The 27,006-nt window shown below is 45.9% G+C and overlaps 1 long non-coding RNA gene across 2 annotated transcripts; it reads right to left on the reverse strand.

The window, feature by feature from the left end:
- Positions 1-4,593: 4,593 nt before the first annotated feature.
- LOC148519596 (uncharacterized) lies at positions 4,594-26,444 on the reverse strand. 2 transcript variants are annotated; one of them, XR_015878922.1, is made up of 5 exons: positions 26,291-26,444; positions 19,382-19,493; positions 11,356-11,406; positions 10,308-10,560; positions 4,594-4,792 (listed from the first exon to the last, which is right to left on the reverse strand). It is a non-coding gene; the product is annotated as an uncharacterized LOC148519596 (long non-coding RNA). The 2 variants fall into 2 exon arrangements; XR_015878923.1 differs by lacking the exons at positions 19,382-19,493; positions 26,291-26,444 and adding an exon at positions 14,207-14,257.
- Between the last annotated feature and the right edge of the window lie 562 nt (positions 26,445-27,006).

A 27,006-nucleotide genomic window follows, 5' to 3' on the forward strand; every position in this document is an offset into this window, starting at 1 on the left:
AAAGAATTATTGTTTTTTTTCACTGGTAGTGTGGCTAGCACACACTCACAAAAAATTGTTTTTTGTTTTTTTTTACACTGGGGGCGAAGAAGAGCACCCCTGATGGACAGAGCACCCCTTGGATAACACAGCAGAACAGCCAGCCAGCCCCTATGGACAGGACAACAGCCAGCCAGCTCCTATGGACAACAGCCAGCCCCTATGGACAGGACAACAGCCAGCCAGCCCCTATGGACAGGACAACCGCAAAACAGCCAGCCCCTATGGACAACAGTCAGCCAGCCCCTATGGACTACAGCCAGCCAGCCCCTATGGACAGGACAACAGCCAGCAATAGCTACCCTACCAGCCCCTGTGGATAACAGCCAGCCAGCCCCTATGGACAGGACAACCTCAATTATGCAGCACAGCTCCCAGCACAACCTAGTAGTAGTCACAACAAGTCACAATGCACAACAGCAGCCACACAGCAGCACAGCACAGCTCGCAGCTCCCTCCCTCTTCACTCTCCACAGTCGGAATTAAAAATGGCGGCGATCGCGGGACCTTTATAGAATCCAAAACCCGCGAGAATCCAACAGCGGGATGATGACGTTTTGCCTCGTTTTCAGATCCATGTCAGGTGGGAAAACCCGAGCCGACTCGGATCTGACTCGGATCCCCTAAGTTCGGGTTTGTTTGGGTCTCTGAGATCCGAACCCGCTCATCTCTAATCCATATACACACATATGTGTTACCCTACTTTAAAAAAAACATTTATATATAAAGTATTGGCCCCCACAAGTGTGGATATAATGTAATACACAGCCCTTAGCCTGTAATAGCAGGGCTGATGAACTTTGGGTGACCCCTGTCTCTCCCTGGGGCTTCTGAGCCTGCGCATCCCTGGAAGATTTGATAGCTGGCTTAAAATGGACCCTTTTGATTGCCCTGGGTTGTGGGGCAGAGAGCCCAAGGGGCAGGTTTATACTAGAGGCCCCTGACCAACGATATAGAACTGGAACATCAGAGGCCGGCTAAGTCGGGACAAGGAGTATAAGAGGGGCCCGCTGAAGGGCTGTTGGGTGGTGTGCCTACGGAAGGGATTATTGTACTGTTGGAAGAAGTAGGAAGTGCTGCTGGGCCCTGCATCAAGGAGAGGATTGGTGGGTCAAAATCCCTGCATTGCCATCGCAGGAAGTCACTCACCTGGTCCCGGTGCGGAGACTACTGCTGCAGCTAGATCAAGTGTTCCTGACTTGTGACTGCTGCTGCCAGGACGAGGTGGGAGAAGAGGACCTGCCTACTGAAATGCCCCACGGGAATCATTGAAAGAAATTGAGAACCCCACGGAGGACCGTTGTGCTGTCTGCCGGAGGGAGGAGGAGAGTCTGGGACCTGTGGATGCTGTCAACGGGACAGCTAAAGAGGACGTCCCCTGCTATTCCCTGTGAAGAACAACTGCGTCAGCCTGTGAGGAAGACCCCACTGTCTGAAGGAGACTACTACCGCTGCTTGCTGCACTGCTGGATGAAAAGGACTTTAAGACCCGGCGGAGGAGATGAAGCCGGCACCCGAGGACCCCGGAGTAGGATGGCTGCCCTAAGGAGCGCCTGACTGAAAAGTTTCAATAGGTGCTGCTGCCTCTTTTTTTCTGTCCCTAATCCTTGGGGCCCCCCTGATCTATTGGGTCCGGTATGGCTGTCCCCTTTGTCCCCCCCTGTCACCAGGCCTGATTGGCAGTGCTATGTTTCACTGCTCCAAAAGCAGCAATGAAAGCGTTACATCCATACTGCATATTGAGAAAATCTGATGTCAGTGCTGGAATATGAGTATACAGTACAGTATGTGCACAGTGCACACATATATTGCCCCATGCACGTCACTGCTTATCTCTTCCAGTTTTTCCGCTTTCATATTTTAATTACCATTTTATTCTCAGCTTAATTGAATCTATTTTTGTGGGATGCTATGACGTAGCCTATGTAGCTCCACATACCCACATAACTTAGTGTGACTGCTAAAGGTCTTTTCCATTGTCTGTTTTGAGAGGAAAAATATCATATAATTAAGATGTTAGTGGTTACTCCCTAATAGCTTATGTAAAGCTTTGGCGAACATTGTGATGGGCATTTTCTGTATCAGGAGGCCCTTTTGAAAATTCCCCTGGCTGTGGATCTATCACCAGGTTTCCAGTAACTACTTTATAGTTTTTTGCTTGTGTTTGCTTATATCTATATCTACACATGTAAAGGAATGTACTATGGGCTCTATTTATTAACATAATATTTTCACAACCTTTTCACATTATTTTAGTATCACCTAAAGTTACTAAAGGGAAATTGGAGTAGAATTTGTAAAATTCTACTCTAACCCCTAATTATCACTTATTTTTAGTAAGCAGATCGCATTTCCCATAATTGTAATGGGAAATGTGATCTGGCCAATGTTATTAAAAATAAATTGTGAAAAAATCCTGGGGAAAGCCCTGTGATAAATACGCCACCTGGAGGTGGCGTTATCCAGGGTTTCCCCCGGTTACCGGACTCCTGCTCTGCTCTAACGGGGAGAGCAGAGCCCTGAGCCGGCCCCAGTGATCAGCTGTGTGGTCTGAACAGACCACACGCTGATACACTGGAAAAAGAAAAAGAAAAAAATAACTTACCTGAGTCCAGGGACCAGTGATCGGGGCTCCGGTGATGTCTCCCCTCCTGTCAGCTGGTCTCCCAGCCTGCACTGGGGCCCGGTCACCACCTGACCGGGTTCCAGTGCAGGATGGGATGTCAGGTGACCAGAGCCACGGAGGACATCACCAGAGCACCGATCACTAAAGGTAAATGTAATTAAGGAAGGAGGGGGCACGGGGGGGTCTGCGATTGCGGGGGCGGGCTTAGCGACTCAGCGCGGGGCTTAACAACGGTCGGTCGGCGCACGCGTCAGCACTTGTCATGGTATGTTTTCCAAAAATACCGTGATAAGTGTGCGGAGGGGATTCGCAGGGACAGAGCTTTATCGCAAGCTCTGTCCCTGCAAGGCTGGTGCCCAGAGCCTATAACTCCGGCGCTGGCAACATACGCACGGCTCAGTGCGCAGCCGGCCACCGGGCGGAGAGAAGGAGGCTCGTGTCGGAGACTGCACACAGGCCCTCTCCTCTCTTGAAACGCCCCTGGTTCTCCGCAACCGTAACGTATCACTGACTGTCATCTATGTCACAGCCACGACTAGGGATTGTGACCGATGGCCAGTGGTTTTGAGATCTGCTCCCCAGAAGTGATGGCCATCAATAGTTGTAAATTATCGATGGTTCACCGTCGATGGCTTCATTCCATCAGTTAATCACCGGTGGTACCATCAATGGTTAACCCACCAATGAGAATCCATAGCCACGGCTACGGGGAGCTGTAAACTGTGGCTGCATGAGAACTACACACCCCAGGATGCAATGGGGCAGTGCAGAGGCTGAGCACATGCACACGCTCTTTGTTGCATGGACTTCCTGTGAAGTCCGTCCGATGAAACAAATTGGGTGGACTCCCATGTTAACTTTGTAGTAGTATTTGGTGATGTTGAACTGTCATTGGTGGAGGAATATGTTTGGATAATTTGCATATTCAAATAAGCCTTACTAGTTTTACTCTATGAGCCTGCTGTAGATTTACTTTGCTTTAGGAAAACCCTGACAGTACTAGATGATATGTCAAATATTCTATAAGTAATGTATATGTGCTTAACCTTGGGAAAGGGGTTCATTTGAATTGACTATATTACATTATATGTGACTTATAGTCAGGGCTATATTAAGAGAGGAGAGGGCCCATGTGCAGTCTCCATCCGTGCCATCTCCTCTTTCTCAGGTGGCCGGCAGCGCACTGAGCACAGCGCTGCATCAGTAGACTCTGGGCACTAGCCTATGCCCAGAGTCTACTGCGCATATGCAGATCACCGGGAAAATAGCGTGACTGCCATTTTCCAAGCGATTTCCCCACTGCGCATGCGCAAAATGCTGGGGAAATGGCCGCGGTGGCCATTTTCCAGGCATTTTGTGCAGGGCTGCTATACCCATCACAGGACTTTGTATTACAAAATATGGGTGCAGGGTGTGAGGTGTGGTCCCCCCTGGGTCCAGGGGCCTGTGCGCCCCGCACATCCTGCTCCCATTATAAATTCCCTTCTGCTTGTAGTCATTGTTTATTATATATGTTTGTGTGTTTGTATTTCATTTAAATGTTGGCAGTAAAACCACATTATTCAAATTACCATACTATACCTCCCAACATATCAGAAATTGGAACAAAGGATTAACTGTGGCACACTGGAGTCATATCCGACCTTTTACTGTGTTGCCACGGACATTATGACCCTAGTCAGCAGGGGAAAAAAAAACATATTGCAGTAAGCACTGGCAGCACCCACCTTCAGTGACTCTGGTAAAGGAGCACCTCTCAACAACCCTGAAGCTGGGTTAGAGCCTGGGACAGTGGCACAGTCCCAAAGTCCGTATGAATTATGATTTATGAGGAGAGATATTTTGTGAGACATAGATAGGGGAGAATTCACTGGACAATAAACACACTCAGTATTTATGTATTGAATCATGTGACATCTGTTACGTATTTATAGCATAGCAGTTTATTAGATTTACTAAGCAGATCATTAAAACATATACATGTTGTTTGGAAGGTTATCAAAATATTTGTGTAGCCTTCTGAGAGTTTATATGGTAAATGCACTGTACGTATATCGCATGGATTGCTAATAGCTGACTCAAAGCCGTCTTCATTATCTTGCAGAGAATACTATAGCAATTCATAATCTGCAATTGGAGAAGGGAACAGTTTATTGTTCAATGTAAGCAAATAAAAACGGACAGAAACTAGCAAAATTAAAAGCGGTCAGAGTCATGAGAAGGTATTCCACTCATCTAAAGCTGCCCACACATGTCATATTTCTAACTTGTCCATTGTTAAAAAAAAAGTTATGGTATACCATGTCGACATTCAGGATGTTGACAAAATGTTGACATTTGATTTGTCAACATTTACAATATAATAATGTCATAATATAATGTCAACATGGGCAAAAATTATGATATCATGTATGTCGACAGTACTATTTTACCCTTACATTAACAGCAGCCTACCCCTAACCCTAACAGGGGCCTAGCCCTGACCCTAACAGCAGCCTAGCCCTAACCCCAACAGCAGCCTAGCCCTAACCCCAACAGCAGCCTAGCCCTGACCCCAACAGCAGCCTAGCCCTGACCCCAACAGCAGCCTAGCCCTAACCCTAACAGCAGCCAAGCCCTAACCCTAACCGCAGCCTAGCCCTGACCCTAACAGCAGCCTAGCCCTGACCCTAACAGCAGCTTAGCCCTAACAGCAGCCTAGCCCTAACCCTAACAGCAGCCTAGCCCTGACCCTAACAGCAGCCTAGCCCTAACAGCAGCCTAACCCTAACAGCAGCCCAGCCCTAACCCTAACAGCAACCTAGCCCTAACAGCAGCCCAGTCCTAACCCTCAGAGCAGCCTAGCACTGACCCTAAGAGCAGTGTAGCCCTGACCCTAACAGCAGCCTAGCCCTGACCCTAAACCTAACAGCAGCCTAACCCTCATTTGTTCATAAAGTAGACATACATAATGTTGACATTTTGAATAAAGTAGACATACATAATGTTGACATTTTGAATGTCAACATATGAAAATAACTAACTACATACAGAAAAAATTAGTGCAGACAGGAAACACATTTTCACACATATGCAGGGCAGTAAGCACCTTGAGAGGCACTCTGCACATGACATGCAGGTGTTGCCCATAGCAACCAATCAGATTATAAGCATCATTTACCTAGTACATTCTGGAAAATGCTAACTATAATATGATTGGTTGTTATTGGCACCATCTCCAATTGTTCTCATTAGAATATTGGATAAATCTCCCCCATACGTCTCATGTCTGGCCAGCTTAATGGGGTTTAGAATCCATCTGCAAAAAAATTAATTCTGGCCCTGATTCAGAGCCGGACGATCTGACAGAGCGCTCGCTCTGAATCAGGCCGTCCTTCCTGATTTTAGAGCGGCCTCCTGGCCGCTCGCATAGCTGTGTGTGACCACCCATAGTTATAGCGAGCGGCCAAAAAGATGGTCGCAATGGTCAAGACCATCGCGACCATCGGGATTGCGACAAGACCCTTGTGGTAGGGTCTTGTCTGCCGCAAGCCCTGGAGTGCTCTACGCTCTATCAGAGCCAAAAGCACTCCCACTGACATCGCTTGTGATGTCAGTGGGGCCAGCCCCAGATGGTAGGCATTCCCATGGGAACGCCTCCGTCTGGCCAGCCACGCCCCCGGCACGCCCCCGAAAGGGGGCGTGCTGTCACTCACCATCGACAGCATGCCCCCTTTGTAGCGAGACCCATAGCGACGGCTTACCCGTCGCTATCCGGGTCTCACGCATGCGCACGACGGAGCCAGGTCCGTCGTGCGCATGCGTACTGGCCCAACATCGACCCGCTTGCGAGCGCTCAGCGCTCGCGAGCGGGTCTGAATCGGGCCCTCTGTACCTAATGTTAATGGGTGCAAAACATATCTAACATAATTTGTTTTATCTCTTATCCTATAGAGCAAGAAACAAGCAAGGTATTCTGCCCATGATTACCCGATATGTGCGCAGTCGTTCTTCCAAAAGAACCTCGCAGCTAATCGAATAAGATGCATACAATGATCAGCTTTTTAGCACAGAAGGCCGTGCAGTCCTTTTAAGCTATTTTTTAAAGGGAATGGGTATGAACGGCTGTCAGGATGCCTCCTGTCACAATACCGAAAGTGGCATCCTGATGGTTGGTATCCTAACAGGGGTCAGGTAAGTATACTTACCCTCCCCCCTTGTCCCCGTAACCCTCCCTGCTTGTAGCCTAACCATAACCCTCCCCGTTAGTACCTAAGCCTAACCCTCCCCCCTCCATGCCTAAACCTAACCCTCCCCCCTTAGTGCCTAACCCTAACCCCCACTTAGGGGTGCCTAACTCCCCCAAAACCTAACGCTAACCCCCCCTTAGGGGTGCCTAACTCCCCCAAAACCCTGCTATGTAACATAAATCAAACCCTCCCTCCCTTGCGGTTAGCACTAAGGACACCCCGGACTTACTTCGTTCGGGCAGCCATCTTTCCGGCGTCAGGATTGAGATAGGCGTCGGTATTTTGGTGCCTATCTTAACTCCCTTGTCGGGATACAGCTATCGGGATTTAGACCGGTTTAAAGATATAGTACAGGGTCTCGTTTTATCATTGATATCTGTCACGCAACATCTAACTAATAATTAATGTTCCAGCATTCATTTTTAGATTGAGGAGTTGGGAAAGCAAAAATCTGAATAAGTACACAACCAACTATTTATAAAGTGGATACTATCAGCCTCATGAACTGTGGTCCAGCCATGAGTTATTGCTGGAGGCTCTCTTGAGATAAAATTTAGAAAGGCTGCAGTATTTTATGGCATTGAGTTAATGGGTAATAATCATGCTATTGTTATTACAACATTCCCCATTGTGATGAGTTATGCAATGTGACATAAAACTATGTCATGTAAATTGTTATAAACTAGCATGACTCCTGTCAGTAAGGGATAATGTAACTGCTCACAGATCCTGGACTCTTCAGTCTTCTGGTTAAGATCACTCTCATCCCCCTCCCCCAAGATCCACCACTGCCCAGTATCAGGCCCATAGTGTATAAAAACACTGTACAATAATTACTGGGAATAACCTGAAATACGTTCTATACTAAAAAGAAAATATAAACTCGTTGATAATAAAGGATAATTAAAAAACTTACTGACTCATTAAAATCACTGTTTGCCTAATATGATAAAGACTAGGGGTAAAATTACTAAGGATCGAGAAATACCAATCTTGGGTGAGTTAAGGGTTGATTTTCATCTTGCAAATTTACTAAAAGTAAAGTTAGGTGAGATAGAGAGGGGAAGCAATCGGGAAGCCGACTGCCTATATATCGGCAGCCGGCTTCCCGACTGTCTTATCCCTGGAAAGGGTGAAATGCCGGGCGTCTGGATGTAGACGCCCGCATTTCCCCGACGCCGGGAGACCGGCGCCCGGCATCACGATCATAGTGATGCCGGGCGCCGCAAGCGGACAGCCGCGGGGGGGGAGGGTTAGGTTTAGGGCTCCCAGGGGGGAATTAGGGTTAGGCAACCCCCTGGGGGGGTTAGGCTAGGGGGAGGGAGGGTTAGGGTTAGGCACCACCGGGGGGGACTTAGGGTTAGGCATCCTCCCGGGAGGGTTAGGGTTAGGCTAGGGGGAGGGAGGGTTAGGGTTAGGCACCCCCGGGGGGGACTTAGGGTTAGGCACCCCCCAGGGGGACTTATGTTTAGGCAGCGGGGAAGGGGGTGGTTAGGGTTAGGCACTTAGAGGGGGGATTAGGGTTAGGCACTTGGGGGGGAAGTTAGGGTTAGGCACCCCTAAGGAGGGTTAGGGTTAGGGGGGTTAGGTTAGGTTAGTGGATACTTACCTATCCACGATCGGGATTTCCAGCGCTGTCGGGCTTCCGCTGCATCGCACTCTGCTCCTTTCGGGCTGCCGCTGACGGGAATCGAACCGCCGGCCATGCGGCCAGCAGTATATCATACCCATTCCATAGAGAGGGATTTCTCTCTTCTCACTCATAAAACTCGATGGAGCTAGCTAACTTGAATCAACTCACCATCAAGCAAATTGGAAGTACTTTTCACCTAAATGATACATCTCTCAAATCTACCAAGAATCGAGATGACAAGCTCGGGTGAGAGGACAGCAAACTCTCTGTCAAATTGAAGTGTTAAATACTCACCTCCAGAGCTGCGAGTTTGCCAGAAACATACACAGATCAGTGTGATTTGTGTATGTTTCTGCTTGTAAATAGTTAAATTAGGGTTAAAGATTTTTTTTTAAATGACGTAGGGTCTCCACCCAAAAGCCTAACCAGCCCCGGACTTGTCAGCCTGTCCTGGTACCTAAAATTATGGGGAACAAAATGATTAGGGTTCCACTGTAATTTAGGTACCAGCACCAGGCTGCAGGGCCAGTCCTAGTTTTAAATGTAGGGGGGAAAAATTTGTATAGGGTTCCCCCTATAATTACAACCAGCACTGGACCCAAAACGGCCGGGGTGTAATGCCACTGCCCGGAGACCTTATTACTGGGTCTCCAGGGCCAAAGCATTATCACCCCCAAATCGGGAACATCTCAAATCTTAGTAAATTTACTCCAAGGGGTATGTTGGAGATAAACTCTCAATTAATATATAATTAATTTTAATTACTTTACAGCAGGGAGGATCGCTTAGATTTTGTAAAAGGAACATAATGTTGTGGATGTTTTGTTGCTGCCATTTTTGTTGATGTCTGTTGTACTGTGTATAGAGATTATAGTGGATATTTATGAAGCTGAGATAAACCAAATCTCCGACATAAAGCTCAATCTCCACTTGTTTAAATGTAACAAGAGGTTAACCATGGAGAAAACACATGCTTAATGGCGTACTCTTATACCTCTATGAAGACGGCGGCATTTTACCACAAGCTTAGCTTAATATGATGGGTGTTAGCTATACCCAGTAATGCGGGCCCTTGCCATGAGCTGCATGTGGGCAGATCACTCCATCCTCTCGCCGCCAGTCTCAAGTTACCGGTGAGAGAGAGAGAACTCTAGCCATGGAGCATTGGTATCTCCAGAATTACCACCGCGCTATAATAAATAGACCTCACACAGTCTATGTGTATACTTGATTATGGTTTACTTACACTCCTACTTGTATTTTACATACATTACATATATTCTTTCCATAAAAATTTGGACAAAAAACACTGTACACTTATTACATTACAAAAAATAAGTAATAAAAGTGTATGAAGAACAAAATAATTCCTTTCATTATAATAATCCTAACGTCTGCAGGGAAAAGAGCAGTATAATAGGCTAGTATGGGTACCAAACAGCTCCCTCCTTACAGCAATGTGCTAATTACTAATAAAGTACCTGCTGTTACAGAAATGTAGGGGTTTATTTACTAAAGTGCAGGTTTTTAGAACTGGAGATGTTGCCCATAGCAACCAATCAGATTCTACTTATCATTTATCATTTATCATTCTAGAAAATAATAGCTAGAATCTGATTGGTTGCTATGGGCAACATCTCCACTTCTATAAAGGCGCACTTTAATAAATATACACCACAGACTTACTGTAAGGTTCACATTTGAAATTCACTGCTGGAGTAAAATCAGAAGTACTGTTTGACTTAATGTATACACTGGTCATATTCGTTATCACACCCACCATTTCATGACTAAGTGCTAATGCTTTCCATGATGGTCATGGTGGCCATGTGGCCCTGGTCCGTGGTGGCATTGTGGCCCTGGTCCGTGGTGGCAATGTGGCCCTGGTCCATGGTGGCAATGTGGCCCTGGTCCGTGGTGGCTATGAGGATCATGGTGGCCATGGGGATCGTGGTGGCCAGGATGCCCATGTGGAGGAGGATGACACCCTGGACCATGGCCTGGGTGATGGGTGCCAGGGCAATGGTGCTGTCCTAAAATAAAATATGGTCATTGTTATTTCTTATTTATTGAACAAAATAATTTTGTTATGACGATGCTAGTGAATTATGCAATGACTGTCTGGGCTGCCTGCCATCGGTAAAGTCTACTGCCTAATCCCTAATCTGAGCAGCCTGACTGTGGCCTCTGTGAAACATGGACATAATTTGAAGCAATAGGGCGCATATTAAAGTTATGCTCCTGGTTTAATTTAATCTCTACCCCACCCCTTCATCTGTCAATACAGGTGAGTGGTGAAGTCATTATATGGTAGGCAAAACCTTCTGAGGTCATTAGGGGAAGTGATGGTGACAAGAGGAAGGAAACAAAAGTGCTAGCCCTGATCAAAAGACAACGATATAACTTTTTTTACATATATGATTGAAGAAGTATAACTGTGTGACAATAGGTTAACTGCTTTCAAGATTTCAATATAGTTTCGCTACAACACTGCAGAAATTATTACTGAGTGCTACCCCTTCCAAGTATTATACAAGAAGTCTGGCAGTGAGAAGGTCCCGGTGATATACCCACTGCATAGGCCCCCGAGCCTATGCATAGGAGCCATATTTGGGTTTTCATTATGATAATTATCACAGTGGACCTACGTCTGCAGGTGGATAGGTTTTGGAAATTTGAATAGGCCAATGAGAAATGGATGGTCCATTAATTTTAACATAGAGGAGGCAGATGGTGTGATGGACCACGAGAGGAAGAGATGCTGGAATGCAGTACTCCTCCTTGCAGGTCCTATGGATCAGAGAATGTTTGGGATGGTTGGTCCTTACCATGGTTTGGATGATGCATGATGTGTAATCTTCCAATGTATGTACAGTACACTGTTGAGACAAAATATGCTTGAATTAATCTCATGAATTATTTTCTGTATACACAAATAATGTAATCAATGTATTGATATACATCTCCATAAATTATTAGCCAGTACATGGACACATTTGTGGGAAATGTCAGTTTAGCAGGGAGGCTACACTACAGTTAGATAGAGAATAACACATACATTACTGCAAGGGGTTAGATTTAGGCACTTAGAGGGGGGATTATGGTTAGGCACTGGGGGGGGAGGTTAGGGTTAGGCACCCCTAAGGGAGGGTTAGAGTTAGGGGGTAGAAGTATGTTAGACAATACTACCTTGGACAATCGGGATTTCCTCCTCTGCCGGGATGCCGCTGTCAGGATTCCAACCGCCGGGCATGGGTCCGGCAGTAAATCATACCGATGCCCTTACAAAATTATCTTCTGCGCATGTGTTATCTAAGCAAAAGCATCACCAGAAAGATGGTGATGGGTCTCGGAACAATAGGGTGGTGCTGGATGCAAACACTGGCCACCAATACAAGTAAGGGGGGAGGTGGGGGGCACGGTAAGGGGTGAGGGGATTCAGCTGCACATGGACCCCATTATCTCTTAAACCGGCCCTGGCGCTCTCATTCTGTTTGCTTCTGGCCTTGGCATGAGCTTTGAATGCTGCTGAGTTGTTTAGTGTATATTTTTGCTTGATTATACTTTTAACTACAGTTTATTTTATTTTAGAGTTTATAAAATGGACTTTTTATAGCAAATGAATGGTGGGCATCCTTCTCTCTGTGCTATGGGGATCACTGGTGAAAGAGGGTCTTAACAATGGAACCACCAAGTGCATATTATGTTGTATCATGATGTAATCACCCCAAATGTCACAGTGTCCCTCAGCTGGCCTACATGTGAGTCCCAGAGATTGTATTATAGACACTGGGACATTTATACTATGTCACCACTGGCCTGCTGAACCCATGTAACACCGCATCGGAGAGGGAGGACTCAGCATGCTGCGGCTTCAGTTGCCCCCGCGGCAGAGAGGAACGGTGTTCCAGTGGAGGGAACAGCACAGCTATCAAAGAGGCTGATGTCTATTTTATAAATGTTTGAAAATAATAAGCAGAATTGCTTTTAAGGAAAGCATGGTGGTGGATAACTACTATCTAAGACAGATCATCCATTATGCAACATCGACTGCTGCAAAGGATTAGTGGCTGCTGAGGAGATTTTATGTCCCCTAAGTGCCTTCAATTAGTGAGAGGCTGCTCCTGATTGGCTACACAGCTATTAAGTAGCTAGGCTTACAGGACATGGTGGGAGATCCTCAGGAGCAGTCTACTTTGTCTATGCAGGTTTTTTACCCTATTGATTATGCTGGGCCAAAAACAAGAAGAATGTTCCAGGTACTGTAACTATTAAGTTTGGCCACCGCACTGCAGAATGTATTATGGGCACACTAATATTATAAATAAAAACATGTATTCAATATTTTTATTGCTAACATGACCAGCTCTCTAATAAGGGGTCAACGTTTTATGTTAATTACACTAAGGCTGCACAAATACCTTGTTCTCCTAAAGGGGGCAATACTAGTAGGGCCACTCTTGTGGTATGTTTTTCATCAGTTTGGTAAACCGCAGCATGATAAATTTCATATTCTTACTAATAAAATACGGGCAGCAACCTATATAGTGGCTGTTTGAAAACTATTGATTTTTCAGTAGTTTTGCCTTATTAGATCTAACTAAAAGGGATCGGTATGAAATGACCGCCGGACCTATGTTCAAATCGGGTTCAAATCTCGATGCCGGAACACCGGCACCAGTGAAGATCCCGATGGGTAAGTAAACTAACTATACCTAACCCTCTCCCCCTCCTGACCCTAACCCTCCCTTAGGGGTGCCTAACCCTAATCTTCCCCCTAGTGTCTAACCCTAACCCCCCCCCGTAAGTGCCTAAACCTAACCCCCTGTCCCTGCAGCCTAAAGGGGGGGGTGCATAACCCTAACTTCCCCCCGGGGGTGCCTAGTCCTAACCCCCCCTTCCCCTTGCCTGACCCTTACCCTGCCAGGGGGGGTGCCTAACCCTAAGTCCCCTCCGGGAACCCCTAACCAAACCCTCCCCCCTGCGGCTGTCCGCGCTCACCGCCCGGCTTGCCTTCGTTTGGTATGTCGAGCATCGGGCTCCCGGCGTAGGGTTAATGATAGGTGTTGGGATTTCTATGCCTATCATTAGTCCCCTGTCTGGATTGCACAGTCAGGAAGCCGGCGGTCAGCATTTCGACTGTCGGTTTCCTGACTGTATAACAACTAAAAACTGCACAACAAAATGATAAAGAACTGATCACTTCACTGAATTTGCCCCTAGTTCTAGTTTTGGTAGATCCTGGGTGGAATCCTAGCAATATGTTAGACCATACAGCTCCACACAGATAGGGCCCTGTTTGGATCTGTACCCATGCACTAAGGTTGGGAGGCAACAAGGCTATCCACTATGCCACCATGCCACACTGATTCAAATCATGGTGCTGTTCAGAAGCAAAACATTTTCTGACTTGTTTTCATCAGTAAGGGCTAGTACACACAAGCATCAAAAACAATACTTTATGAATTTACCCCTTTATCTAATCTTTTAGCAAGCGGAGACTTACAAAAGCTGACACTTCTCATTGTGTTTAAGCAAGAAATTTAAAACGACAATATTATTCAATGCAAAACATCACTAAAACAATCTCAATTCACGAAAACTGTCTAGAGAAACACAATAGTAACATTCGGTAATGACTAGTAAGAAATCTATGTACATAGCGATCTGTACACATACCTCTAACTGGAACAGAAGTCAAGATCTTATGATTGCTGGGGGAGATGGAGAGTTTTATTTATAACAAAACAACGGGCGCTGGGAGGGGCACTGTGATAGAACAGACTACAAGCTGGTCACAGGGTGGGGGTTCCCATTTACAACTGTCCATATACATTCCTAGCGACCCACTCCCCATCAAACATTACACTCCTTGCTATTGTTAAAGATTTTTACTAGTAACAAGTGTCAAAAAGACATATAGCGTCTCCCACACAGGTGCCATGGGACTGTGACCAAAGTCCAACAATAAAAACATAATGGGATGGTCGAAACCTCAGAATTGCTGCTAACAATGCAAAGGAAATCCCAAACAAATGCATAAAATGATAAGACATGTACTGTGTAAATTTAAAAAAAACACACAAAAAATGAAAGTTTGATAAACCATTGACAAAAAGGAATACTAAATATCTATTTTCTTTTTAAACCTAGAATAAACAGATTTTACAATAATGTTGGTAAAGGGCCTCACTGTAGAGTTCATTTAGTACTTATGTGCCCTTAAAGAAAAAAATTATACTGTAGCTGTTTTAACGATGCAAATACTAGAGTTACCTATATAGTAAGCGAAAAGGCGTTTCTAGGTGTCTGTCTGTCCTTTATGCACAGCCAAAGTTTTGGACCTAGCTCCACCAAATTTGGCCGGGTGGTGTAGTTTGACCAGGATTAGGTGTTTGCCTAGGTTTGAACTTTGGGCCTGATTCAGACCCACTCGCGAGCGGCTGTCCGCTCGCAAGTGGGTCGATGTTGTGCACTGCGCATGCGCACGACGGAGGGAGCTCCGTCGTGCGCATGCGCCAGACGCGACGAGCGAAGGACTTTCCTTCGCTCGTTGTGTCTGATCAAAGGGGGCGTGCTGTCGATGTTGATTGACAGCACGCCCCCTTTGGTGGGCGTGCCTCCCTGACGGGGGCGTTCCCAAGGGAACGCCTACCGTCAGAAGCCGGCCCACTGACATCACTAGTGATGTCAGTGGGAGTGATTTTGGCTCTGATAGAGCCAAAATCACTCCGGGCCTTGCAGTTGAAAACCTCAACCGCAGGCTCCGGCTCGCAGTGGCGATGGTCGCGATGGTCAAGACCATCGCGGCCATCAAACTGCACGCTCGTATAGGCTGTGGGTGGTGACCCACAGCTATACAAGCGTCCAGGAGGACGCTCCATAATTATGGAGGCCGGCCCTCATTCAGAGCGTGCGCTCTGCTCAGAGCGTACGGCTCTGAATGAGGGCCTTTGTCAGGGCCACACACAGGGCTCTATTTATTAACATTATTTTTACCAAAATAAAGTGAAAAAGGGTGTTTTCACACACTTTTCACATTATTTTAGTTTCACCTGTAGTTATTACAGGGCAATTGGAGTAGAATTAGTAAAATTCTACTCCAACCCCTAGTATCACTTATTTTTAGTAAAGCAGATCGCATTTCCCATAATTGTAATGGGAAATGTGATCCGACCATAGTTACTAAAAATAAATTGTAAAAAAATACCGGGGGAAGCCCTGTGATAATAACGCCACCTGGAGGTGGCGTTATGCAAGGTCTCCCCCGGTTACCGGGCCCCCACTCTGCTTTAACGGGGAGAGCAGAGGCGGGAGCTGGTACCAGTAATCAGCTATGTGGTCTAAACAGACCGCAAGCTGATTGCTGTAAAAAAAAAAATGTAAAATTTTTTTTTTTACTTACCTGAATCCAGGGACCGGTGATCGGGCCTCCGGTGATGGCTCCTCTCCGGTCATCTGGTCTCCCATAGTGCACTGCGGCCCGGTCATCAGGTGATCGGGCCCCAGTGCAGTATGGGAGATCACCTGATCGGGAAGCCCGGAGAAGATCACCGGAGGCCAGGAGGATGCAGGTAAGTGTAATACAGGGAGGGGGGTCGCGGGGGTCCGCGATCTTGGGGGGCGGGGCTTAGTGTCGGTGGGGGGTAGCAGCGACTGTGGGTCGGCGCATGCGTGGGCTGCCCCCTCCCGGTCTCATGATGTATTTAACTATTTATAAATATATATACATATATATATATATATATATATACATATGGAAGCGGCACTCAGAGGATTCAATGAAGGACATACACCAATTGTCTACGTGGTCAATGTTTGCACATTTTCGTCCATCCTGATGATGTGTGTGTGTGTGTGTGTGTTTTTCTTTACCTGTAATAATTGTGTGTGTTTGTGACCCGGCATGTGTATTGGAGGAGGGGTCAAAGAGGAAGCGTTGAGATGGGGGAGGTTGGGGACCCCAAGATTTCTGTTGCTGGTCCTAGCTATAACACCACCAGTGGTTCTTAACACAAGCCGCAATCAACACAGCATCGCATTCACCAATGACACTGGCACCAGCCCTGTGGCTGATGTAGTGTCTCTGTGAGAACATGGCCTGTGCGGCTGCGGCTCTGCATCTGAGGATGAGGCCGCTGTCACAGACACGCCCACGACACTCCCATAACACGCACAGGTGACAAACTTTTTTAGCATTCACTTCAGGCCACCTCCAAGTCACTGCCCATCGCAACAGCATCTTTGTGCGTACGCTCTGAGTGACGCATGCACCGGAGGTGTTTTCAGAACTTTTCACGGATGCGCAATAGCAAATATCTGCACGACTACAAGAACACCGGCCTTGTGTGCAGATTGCGTGCACCTCTGAATATGCTGTCACTATATAAATAAAGTATAATATCTATGAGGGCTAGGATATAACTCCCCACTTCTGCCAGAACACCAGTTATATTCTTTTTTAAATGAATTATTATATTGTTACACTTTGTAAAAGTTTGAGAACAAGTTTCATCTGGTGGCACGCTGACACCTCCTGCTCTAAATGTAAAGGAAATTACCAGGACCGCTCCTGTTTCTACACCTTATGGTTATATATGTTACCGAAGCAACCTGTGTTTGTGTTTAATGTTTATGGAAGACTCCCATTATACAAACTAGGACACTTTAATGACAGTATAAAACAAAAAGTCATTTCCATATAAAATGTTATGATCTCATTGCGGAAATCTTGGCACGCACTAAAGAAAACGAGGCTGCTACGGCTGAAAGACGCTTAAGTAAACAAATGAAGTGAACCTGCAAAACATGTTATGGCACATACATCATGGCAGTCATTACTGACTACAGTGTTACATATTTGATCTTCCTCAGTGTTATTACCAGAGGTTTTATTATTATCCTTTATTTATATGGCGTCATAAGGGTTCTGCAGCGCCTGACAAAGTATACAGAAAGATATGAACCATACTCGCCTACTTTTGAAAAAGCATTTCAGGGAGATTGTGAAAGCAGCACCTATGAACGCGGCGCTAAAGTGGGCGTGTACTGCTACATCTGAGAGGTGTGTCATAAACCTGATTTACATACAAATGTAAATGAGCCACAAAGCAGTTAGCAAGATCTACTTGTTGATGAAAACATACTGATACTATTCAGAAAATGCATGTAGCCATAGGGATCATTGTGCCTTATAGCCAAAGCAGGGAATTGATACTAATGAATGGGGATTCGGTAGCCCGACACAGGTGGAAGTCCCGAGCGTCAGAAGGTAGGTATAAACTAACCTATTGTACCCCCTAACTCTAACTCTTCCTTAGGGGTGCCTAACCCTAACCTCCCCCAAGTACCTAACTCTATTTCCCCTCTAAGTGTCTAAACCTAACCCCCCCCCTTCCCCGCCGCCTAAACCTAAGTCCCCCGGGGGGGTGCCTAACCCTAACCTCCCCCCGGGGGTGCCTAACCCTAACCCCCCCTTACCCTAGTCTGACCCTATCCTCCCTGGGGGTGCCTAACCCTAAGTCCCCCCCGGGAGCCCTAACCCTCCCCTGCGCCTGCCCGTGTCCGGCATCCCTTCGATCAGGATGCCAGGCGCCAGTCTCCCGGCGTAGCTAAAATGACTGGTGTCGAGATTTCGACGCCTGTCATTTAACCCTTGCCGTGATTTAGCAGTCGGGAAGCCAGCGGAGCATTGCGTCCGCCGGCTTCCTGACTGTTTCCCATTTAAATGTACTGTGACAGGATCATCATAATTCCACATGAAGTGAATGTGGAATGTCCAGATATCCCAGGTTTGGCAGATCAAAGGCTATAGGAATATTTGCCGACTTTCTGGCTGCTCCTTCCGGGAGGGAGCAGCCAGATCGGCAGGCCAGCGGGGGGCGTGGCCGAAAAAGGGGGATTGTCTGGACGGGTGCCTGTCGGTTGTAGGTGTCACGGGGGCGGGGTCACACGATCACGTCATTTTATCCCCGCCCCCGCTACACAATGCCGATAATACAGGCATTGTGAGACAGGGAGCGGGGCCAAAATGACGCGAATCGCGCCTGATTATCGGGAGGCTCCTGCCCAAATCGGGAGGGTAGGCAACCCTGGCTATAGGACAGAAGAGTCCAGTTCAGGTGTTGCCTCAATCAGAGTCTGGAAAGGCAGCTGATTACAGACACCTGTGGCAGACTGGTAAAAGTGCTGCAGAGACACTGGGAAACTGATCCAGACAGTGAGGTAGTCGCCCAGGTTATAGGACCGAGGGTGACTAGTGTTAGGGGTCTTGGACCTGTGAGTCCACTGAAGAACTATATTGCTGTTTGGAAGGCTCTGCATAACATCTTGTCTGTGAAACTGCCATAACCTGTATACCTGCCTGTGGTGAGAAATAAAACTGCTGTTGGATTTTACCCAGTCTGTGTGATTCTTGTCACAGTACTGTATATGTAACAGCCTCATAATGAGGGTAAGGTGCAATCAGGGAGATTGCTGGACTCATCAGGGAGACAGCTACTATTTCAGGGAGTCTCCCTGACAATCAGGGAGAGCTGGCAACTATGATATGAACAAAACAAGAAAACAGTGACTTACTGTACAAGGCAATACAGGACAAGGAAATGGTTTATAAACATTGCTGCATCAGCGGTCGTAACACTCAAATAAACAGAAACCAAGGGTAAGGTGCCATTGTATGGAGTATATATTAGCAGGGCTGCAATCATAAATTATGGGGCCCTGAACTGACAAAAAACTGTATCCACTGTGTAAAATTGACTACACATCCATCAAAATGGCTTGGCCCGGGTCTAGGAGAAAGGACACACACACACAGACAAAGACACACACACATACAAACACATAGCTTACCTATCTCGCTCCTTCTTCTGTCTCAGCCTCTATGCTCCAGACACTAGCTCTTCACACTACCCTCCCGCTGCGGCTCCTCTCTCTCATTTAGCGGTGTGACGTCACCCTGCGCCTGCATCAGTGTAAAAAAAAAAACGTTATTGGGGTAAGGTAGTGGGCACGTCAGCCAATACGGGAGGCGGAGCCGGGGGGGATAGTGGTGGGCACTTGCGCAGGAGCCCCCCTTCCCTCTGGGCCTTTCACAGAAGGGGAGTAGTAGTGGGCAGGCAGCAGCAAACACCGGGGGTACACCCTCCAAGTGTTTGGGCCTGGGACTCCAGTCCCAACAGTTCCCCCCTGATGGCAGACCTGTATTTTTGTATAAGTAAGGGAAGGAAAATCACATGAGGGTAGAGGGCTGACATCCTAAATACTAGGAAGTGTCTCTCATGAGAGCTGACATCCTAAATACTAGTGTCTCTATCTCTATCTAGAGCTGTCCTTTGTAATACTAATCGCATATGTTAGTACATATGCAATTAGTAATGTTGTGATGACTGGCGGGATGTACACCGCAAGGTTAGTACATCCTGCCCTATCTATGATCCTCTACATTGTTCAAGGTTAAGGAGCCTATGCAAAGTCAAATGCTACGTAATAATTGTTGCCAAACTTTGCACATATTCATATTCACCATTATGGTAAGATTGGAGGGTACGTGCGCTCCTTGGTTGTGTGTGTATTGGTGGGGAGAGGGAGGAGGGAAAAAAACGGGGGGAGGTTGGGGGGAGCAGATGGCTGTGTGTTGTGGTGGATGTGTTGTTGTAGAACAGAAATACTGGATGCTGGATGGGTGGTGGAAGAAACAAATACGTTTATTTGTATCTGTGTGTGCACATAGGGGGTGGTAGTTGCTCAGTAGGAGGCACAGTGCTCCTGGAGGATAAATGTCTCTTAGATGGTTCGTGGCAGCACACACTGCCCAGTTGGTGATTTGGGGTGACAGGGCGTATCCACAGTGTGGGGAGTAGGGTCAACCCTTTCAGGGGGCTCCTTGACATGCGGCCCTGACTACTGCATGCTTCCCTGCTGGACCTATGGTCGACAGACTTCTGAACTGGGATGCCCTGTTGGAGGTGATCAGGGGTGCTCCCACTTTGCGGCGTCCCGCACTGGTGAGAATGGGTGCTGACCTACCGGTAGGTGCCCAGGTCCGTTGGTGTGGGATCAGTTCTTCTCAAAGTCCAGTATGATGCCACGGTGGGGGACGTGCACTGTTTCAGTGGCTCACGTCCATGGATGCAGTGCAGGTGAAACCTGTGCTGCGTGCGGTGGTGTGATGAGCGCGTGCAGCGCTGTCGTTTGGCAGAGGCTGGGGCTGGTGTGAGTGGGGACCAGCGTCCAGTTAAACGCTGCTGCTGCCGTTCAAGTGCCCGGATTGGGGCGGATGTAGATGCAGGTGGGTTCAAGATGGGTAGGTGTCTGGGGCTCACCAACGCGTTTCGGCACAGGTGCCTTCTTCAAGAAGGTGTGACATAATTGATGATATTCACCATTATGTAGAGTAGTACGCATCTCTACGGCAGGAAAACCCCCATCCGTACGCCGCAGGTCATCATTATTAGTGCACGCTTGCCTTTTTTTCTGGTGTATAATATACGTCTGAAAGCAGGTGTAATTACACATATGCCATGGTCTGCATAGCCTGCAATTCCACCTTGGTACTTTGAAAAAGACACAACATGTGTCAAAACGCGTCAGGGAGGAGGTGCCTTGGAGGTGTTCGACGGACTTTCTTTCTACCTGGCTGGAGCAGAGAGGTTTCCAGGGACGCCTGGACATTTGTGTTTTAAGACTATGTCTACAGTTTGGAGTAAACTAAACATCTGGTAGGAGTCCATTCATATTCACGTTCAAAGAGATTTATGTAGATGTTTTTATTGTTAATGTGTTGGAAATAAAAACAATATCACACTATCGGAGGTGTCCTTCCCCTTTGATTCTTGGGGAAGTGTTTTTCATTCCTTTTCCAGTAACGTGGATTCTCAGCTGGATGGTTGCCTAAAGTGGGTTGTTTCACTCTTCCTATACTGCACTACTTGTCTACCTAATCAGTAGACCCAATGTCGGGTAGGAGTGCAACCTCATTTATTTGGTGTGTGCTAATTCATTAAGACAGTATATTATACTATGTTATTGTTTTCTTTTATATGTATTGGAGTACAACTATTGAAGACTTCATCCATCAAACCGTTATGCCTTCGGCATCAAGGCGGAGGGGATGCCGACGCTCACATTATCAGCTCCAGAATACCGATGCCAGTCATAATCCCGGCACCAGCATCCCAACCGCCGGGATGCCGACGCCAAGTAGTGGGGTGAGGGGGAAGGTTAGGTTTTAGGGATAGGGTTAGGCACTAGGGGGAGGGTTAGGGTTGGGCACTAAGGGGGGAGGGTTTGGTTTAGGTTGCGGGAAGGGGGAGGTTAGTTTCAGTGCCTCGGGGGGAAGGGTTAGGGTTAGGCACCAAACAGGGAAGGTTAGGGTTAGGGTAGGGAGAGGGACAGGTTAGTATACCGACCAACAAGTGTCGGTATGTTAACCCTGTGGGGTTCCCGGCGTCGGGATTGTGACCACCAGGATCCTGAATGTCAGTATTTCATACGATTCCCGTCAAACCATACTGATTAAGAAGTCTCTTCAAATTAGAAGGGCAGTCATTTGTTTAGCGCTCTTGTTACCTGTTGTGTATTTATGAGATTTATAGATTTTTGGTTTTTAAAGTGTGGGTGACACTTTTTTCACAACTTGGTTTTAGGAGCTGCTGTTAGTGTGCACTGCTTATTTGCCTATATACTGTATCTTTGCAAGATTGCAATTCCATTGACACCTTCTCACTAAACTGATCTTATAGGAGAATGTCACATTGTGCCCCAACAAGTCAGCATCACACTTAGCTGCGTACACTCGTCTCCAAACCACGTGCAGAGTGAAACAATGAAAGAGCCGTAAGCAAAGCTGACTTGTGCTCAAGAGCCATGATATAACTCATCATCTTCCCATGCTACTGATAATGTGCCTCTACAAACTGGTAACTTTGCTGTATTTATTCATTTTCTTGATTTTTTGTTTAATGTACAGTATGGAATGTGTTATCTTCAATAATTCAGTGTATCAGTCACCTTCACTTTATTCAAATCACATTTAGACATGCAACCTCAGGGTGATGGAGCATTTAAACAATCTGGCATGGTAGTATTAATTGGCAAAACCTGGCACTCCCTGTGGTATGCTATAAAACATTCTTAGCAGCCACACTGTAAGAGAGTGACCTCAATACATTTTGTATACTCTGAATACAATTTGTATATTCTCCCTGTGCTTGCATGGGTTTCCTCCGGGTGCTCCCGTTTCCTCCTACACTCCAAAAATATGCTGGTAGGTTAATTGGCTCCTGACAAAAAATTATCTCTAGAGTACGTAAGTGTGTGAGCATGTGGTAGGGAATATAGGCCCTCATTCAGAGGCGCTCGCAAAATGCGAGCGGTCGCTCTGAATGTGGGCGGCCACTTGGGTTTTGAAGTGAGGCCTCCTGGTCGCTAGCTAAGCTGTGGGTTACCACCCACAGCTTTAGCAACCGACCAGGTTGATGGTCGCGATGGTCAAGACCATCGCGACCATCGGGGCTTGCGACGAGACCCTAAGGTTGGGTCTCGGCAACCGCAAGCCCCAGGGAGCTTCCTGCTCTGACCGAGCAGGAAGCTCCCCACTGACATCACTGCTGATGTCAGTGCGGCCGCCCACAAAACGCCTCCATTAGTGAAACCACCCCGCGGCCACGCCTACAAAACGGGGCAAGCTGTCGATTAACATCAATAGCCACCCCTTTTGTAGTGAGCTCCAGAGCGAGAGAATTTCTCTCTCGCTCCGGGGCTTGCGCACGCGCAGTGCGGCCGTTGTGCGTGCGTAGGGCCTAAACATCGACCCACTTGCGAGCGCTCAGCGCTTGTGAGCGAGTCTGAATGAGGTCCATAGGGTGTAAGCTGCATTGGGGCAGGGACTGATGTGAATGGTTAGATACTCTCTGTACAGCGCTGTGGAGTTTGTGCGGGCCATATAACTAACTGGTGATAAACAAATATAAAATAATAATACATTACACTGAATAAAGGCAGCACATGTGAAAATAACTTGCTGTATGGAATATATGTTCTAACTTCTTAGTTCTAACGTATGAAATCAATAAAAAACATAACATAAAAAAATGCAAGTTCAAATAGAGCGTGCACAACATAAAAAAAAACAAGAAACCTTAATGTAAAAAGTGATTAACGCAATTGTACTATCGTATTGTATGCTTCTTACATTACTGCTATCAGGCTCAGCTATAAGATATAAACCAAGTATCATACAAAACCAAACTTATCTAAGAATAAACACACGGAGACAGTAAATGGAATTAAAAAGGTCAGCTATTTATTAGGAGAATTTCATTTTAATTTTAAAATATTGTATGGTGGCTAGAAAGGACGGTCCCTACACAGAGCAGCCCAACAATGCAAACCAAATAACCAAAACACTGCATTGCGGGCGGTATCCGCCCATTGGATGTAAAAACCCATCACTAGGGTACTAAGCACAAACCTTCTACAATCACTATACTATCTGTAGATGGCCATACTGTCCCCGTAAAGGTGGTGCAGTACTTCTCCAGAAGGTGAGTGCACCCAATGCACCCACTACACCCGTACTGATGATAACCCATACTTTCACACCAACCCTATAGCTAACAACAAACAAAATACTAGGGAAAAAAGGGGCGGGCAAATCTTCTTCAGGAAAGAGGCCTAAGGCCTGCAATTCAAAGCTTAAATAAACTCTGCACAAACCACACCCCTAACTATCCAATAGGTAGATGAACTGCATGTGATCACCACTCAAGCCCACCCCCAGCTTTCTGGCTTAAGCCATTCCTGGTATATCCGAGCCCTCTGTTATTCCAAGGGGAGCTATTTATCAAGGGGTGTGGAAACCTACTGCCGGAGAGGCAAAGGAGATAAAGGCCAGGCCACCAGCGTAAGTTTCGCAGGTGATTGTTTTCTTCTATTTAAGTACCACCCTAATGCCTGTTCTGTTAGCAACATTTGTGTGGTGTTAACAGAACAAGAGCACTAAAACATGCTTTGTTTAGAGAATAACCTATACAATATTAAAGTATCAAACTGTTTATTTTGTTTAAAGTACATCAAATATATCTTTATAGACTTCCTAACTTCTTGTGAACATTAATAGAATTAAAAGCTTAATCTTGCATGTCCATGAAGACCTGTTGAAGGAGTGAGCAAGCACTCAGCTGTCTTTTTACTATAGAAAAGATAAGAAAAATAATAATAAAAAATATATAAATAATCTTTGTATTATTCTAATCATTTTTAATTTATAGTCAAAACACTGGAGTAAGAAGTGTATGGCAGGTGAGGCAGTGCCTCCCCTGTCTACCTTTTCCGCACATCCCTGATCAAAACTCACCAAATATCCAGCACTATATACTGCTGCACCTTTGTATAATGCCCAGATGTACCCTCAGTTTTATATACTGTATGGGTATATCTGGCTCTGATACTAGCCAGTGCCTCCCCAGCCATTTATCTCCCCGCACGTCACTGATACTACTCCACTAAAGAAATAGAAAATGTAGCCTAAAGAAGGGGATAGCTATTGGGGCCAAGCTAAAAAAAACTAAACTGGGCATTTTCACAGTTTCCACTGAAAGCTAGGGGTACTGTTTCTGCCATTGAAAACAAATGCCCTCACATTACAATATTTCTGAACTCTTCCGAAAAGGCACTTTAATAAATAGGCTCCTTAATGTAATTAATTACTAAGATAAGTAATTTGTAACTTTCATATATAAGGAAGCAAGGTAAAACACACTGCTCATTCCCACTAAGAATTTATATTAACGTTTTGTAAAAATGCTAAAGAGAAAATGATGATAAAATACAAATCAGTTTAGCAAAATATCTTGTTAGACAGTAAGGGCTCATTCAGACAAGTGTTTAAGTGTTTTTATCTATCTATGGGATATAGTCGGCATCCCGGAGTGCGGTATGACGACGGTCTTAATACCGGCGCCGAAATCCCGACAGGTCGCAGTGGCAAACACAGAATTTCTAGAGGGGAGTTTCCAAATACTTGATTTTAGAGTGAGTGTGGCCAGTCCATGATGAGGTCATAATTACCACTTATCCAGCTTTAATACGCATCATACAAAGTATAGAAATACAATTTGGAAACTGCTCAATCACTTCAGTAATATCACTCAGGTGCATGTAAGGGAGGGGTTAGTCTATACAAGAAATAACAAAAAGTATTCCCCCTGCACTCAGAATGAAATCAGCAATAAGATTTGAAAAACTACATGGTGGTAGATAATTCAGAGATCTCAGTTGCATATATTTGCAAAGATATGGCTAAGCCTCCGGGCCGCGTCACGGCGTCTCTGATACCGGAGGTCCCTATCACTTGGTCAGAATCTGGGGTGCAGAACCCCAAAAAAGCCGTCGATAGCCAGCCACCCCAGCGAAGCACACTAGTGAGAGACTAAAGTGTTAGTATGGGATTAAAGGAAAAACTATGTGTTAATAAGTGAAGGTGTAATTAAAAAGCTAAGAAAAAAAAAATTATATATATATATATATATATATATATATATACACACACACAAAATATATTGGAAAGTGTAAAAGTGCTAAATAAAGTGTTAATGTGTGCCTCACCAGAGCAGCCCAGCCACACCAACCCCAAGGGGCACCGCACCCCAAACTCATCCCCAAAATTGATAACTATATCCAATTTGGGTAATAATTGCCCAATATAAGGCCACATGATAATGGCACATACAAATATACCTGAATTGAGAGCTAGCTTACCTTGGAGTCACCCCTAAGTCCTCCTAATGGCACTACAAGAACCAGCATGCCCTCCTAACGCTGGTCCCATCTATGCCTCTCAATACAGAAATACAAGTTGGAAGCTGCTCGATCACTTCAGTAATATCACTCAGGTGCATGTAAGGGAGGGGTTAGTCTATACTGATTTCATTCTGAGTGCTGGGGGAATACTTTTTGTTGTTTCTTGTATAGACTAACCCCTCCCTTACATGCACCTGAGTGATATTACTGAAGTGATTGAGCAGCTTCCAACTTGTATTTCTGTATTGAGAGGCATAGATGGGACCAGCGTTAGGAGGGCGTGCTGGTTCTTGTAGTGCCATTAGGAGGACTCCAAGGTAAGCTAGCTCTCAATTCAGGTATATTTGTATGTGCCATTATCATGTGGCCTTATATTGGGCAATTATTACCCAAATTGGATATAGTTATCAGTTTTGGGGATGAGTTTGGGGTGCGGTGCCCCTTGGGGTTGGTGTGGCTGGGCTGCTCTGGTGAGGCACACATTAACACTTTATTTAGCACTTTTACACTTTCCAATATATTTTGTGTGTATATATATATATATATATATATATATATATATTTTTTTTTTTATTTTTTTTTCTTAGCTTTTTAATTACACCTTCACTTATTAACACATAGTTTTTCCTTTAATCCTATACTAACACTTTAGTCTCTCACTGGTGTGCTTCGCT

Source organism: Taudactylus pleione, unplaced genomic scaffold (genome assembly GCF_031769625.1).
Source record: "Taudactylus pleione unplaced genomic scaffold, aTauple2 ptg000188l, whole genome shotgun sequence".
NCBI lineage: Eukaryota > Metazoa > Chordata > Amphibia > Anura > Myobatrachidae > Taudactylus > Taudactylus pleione.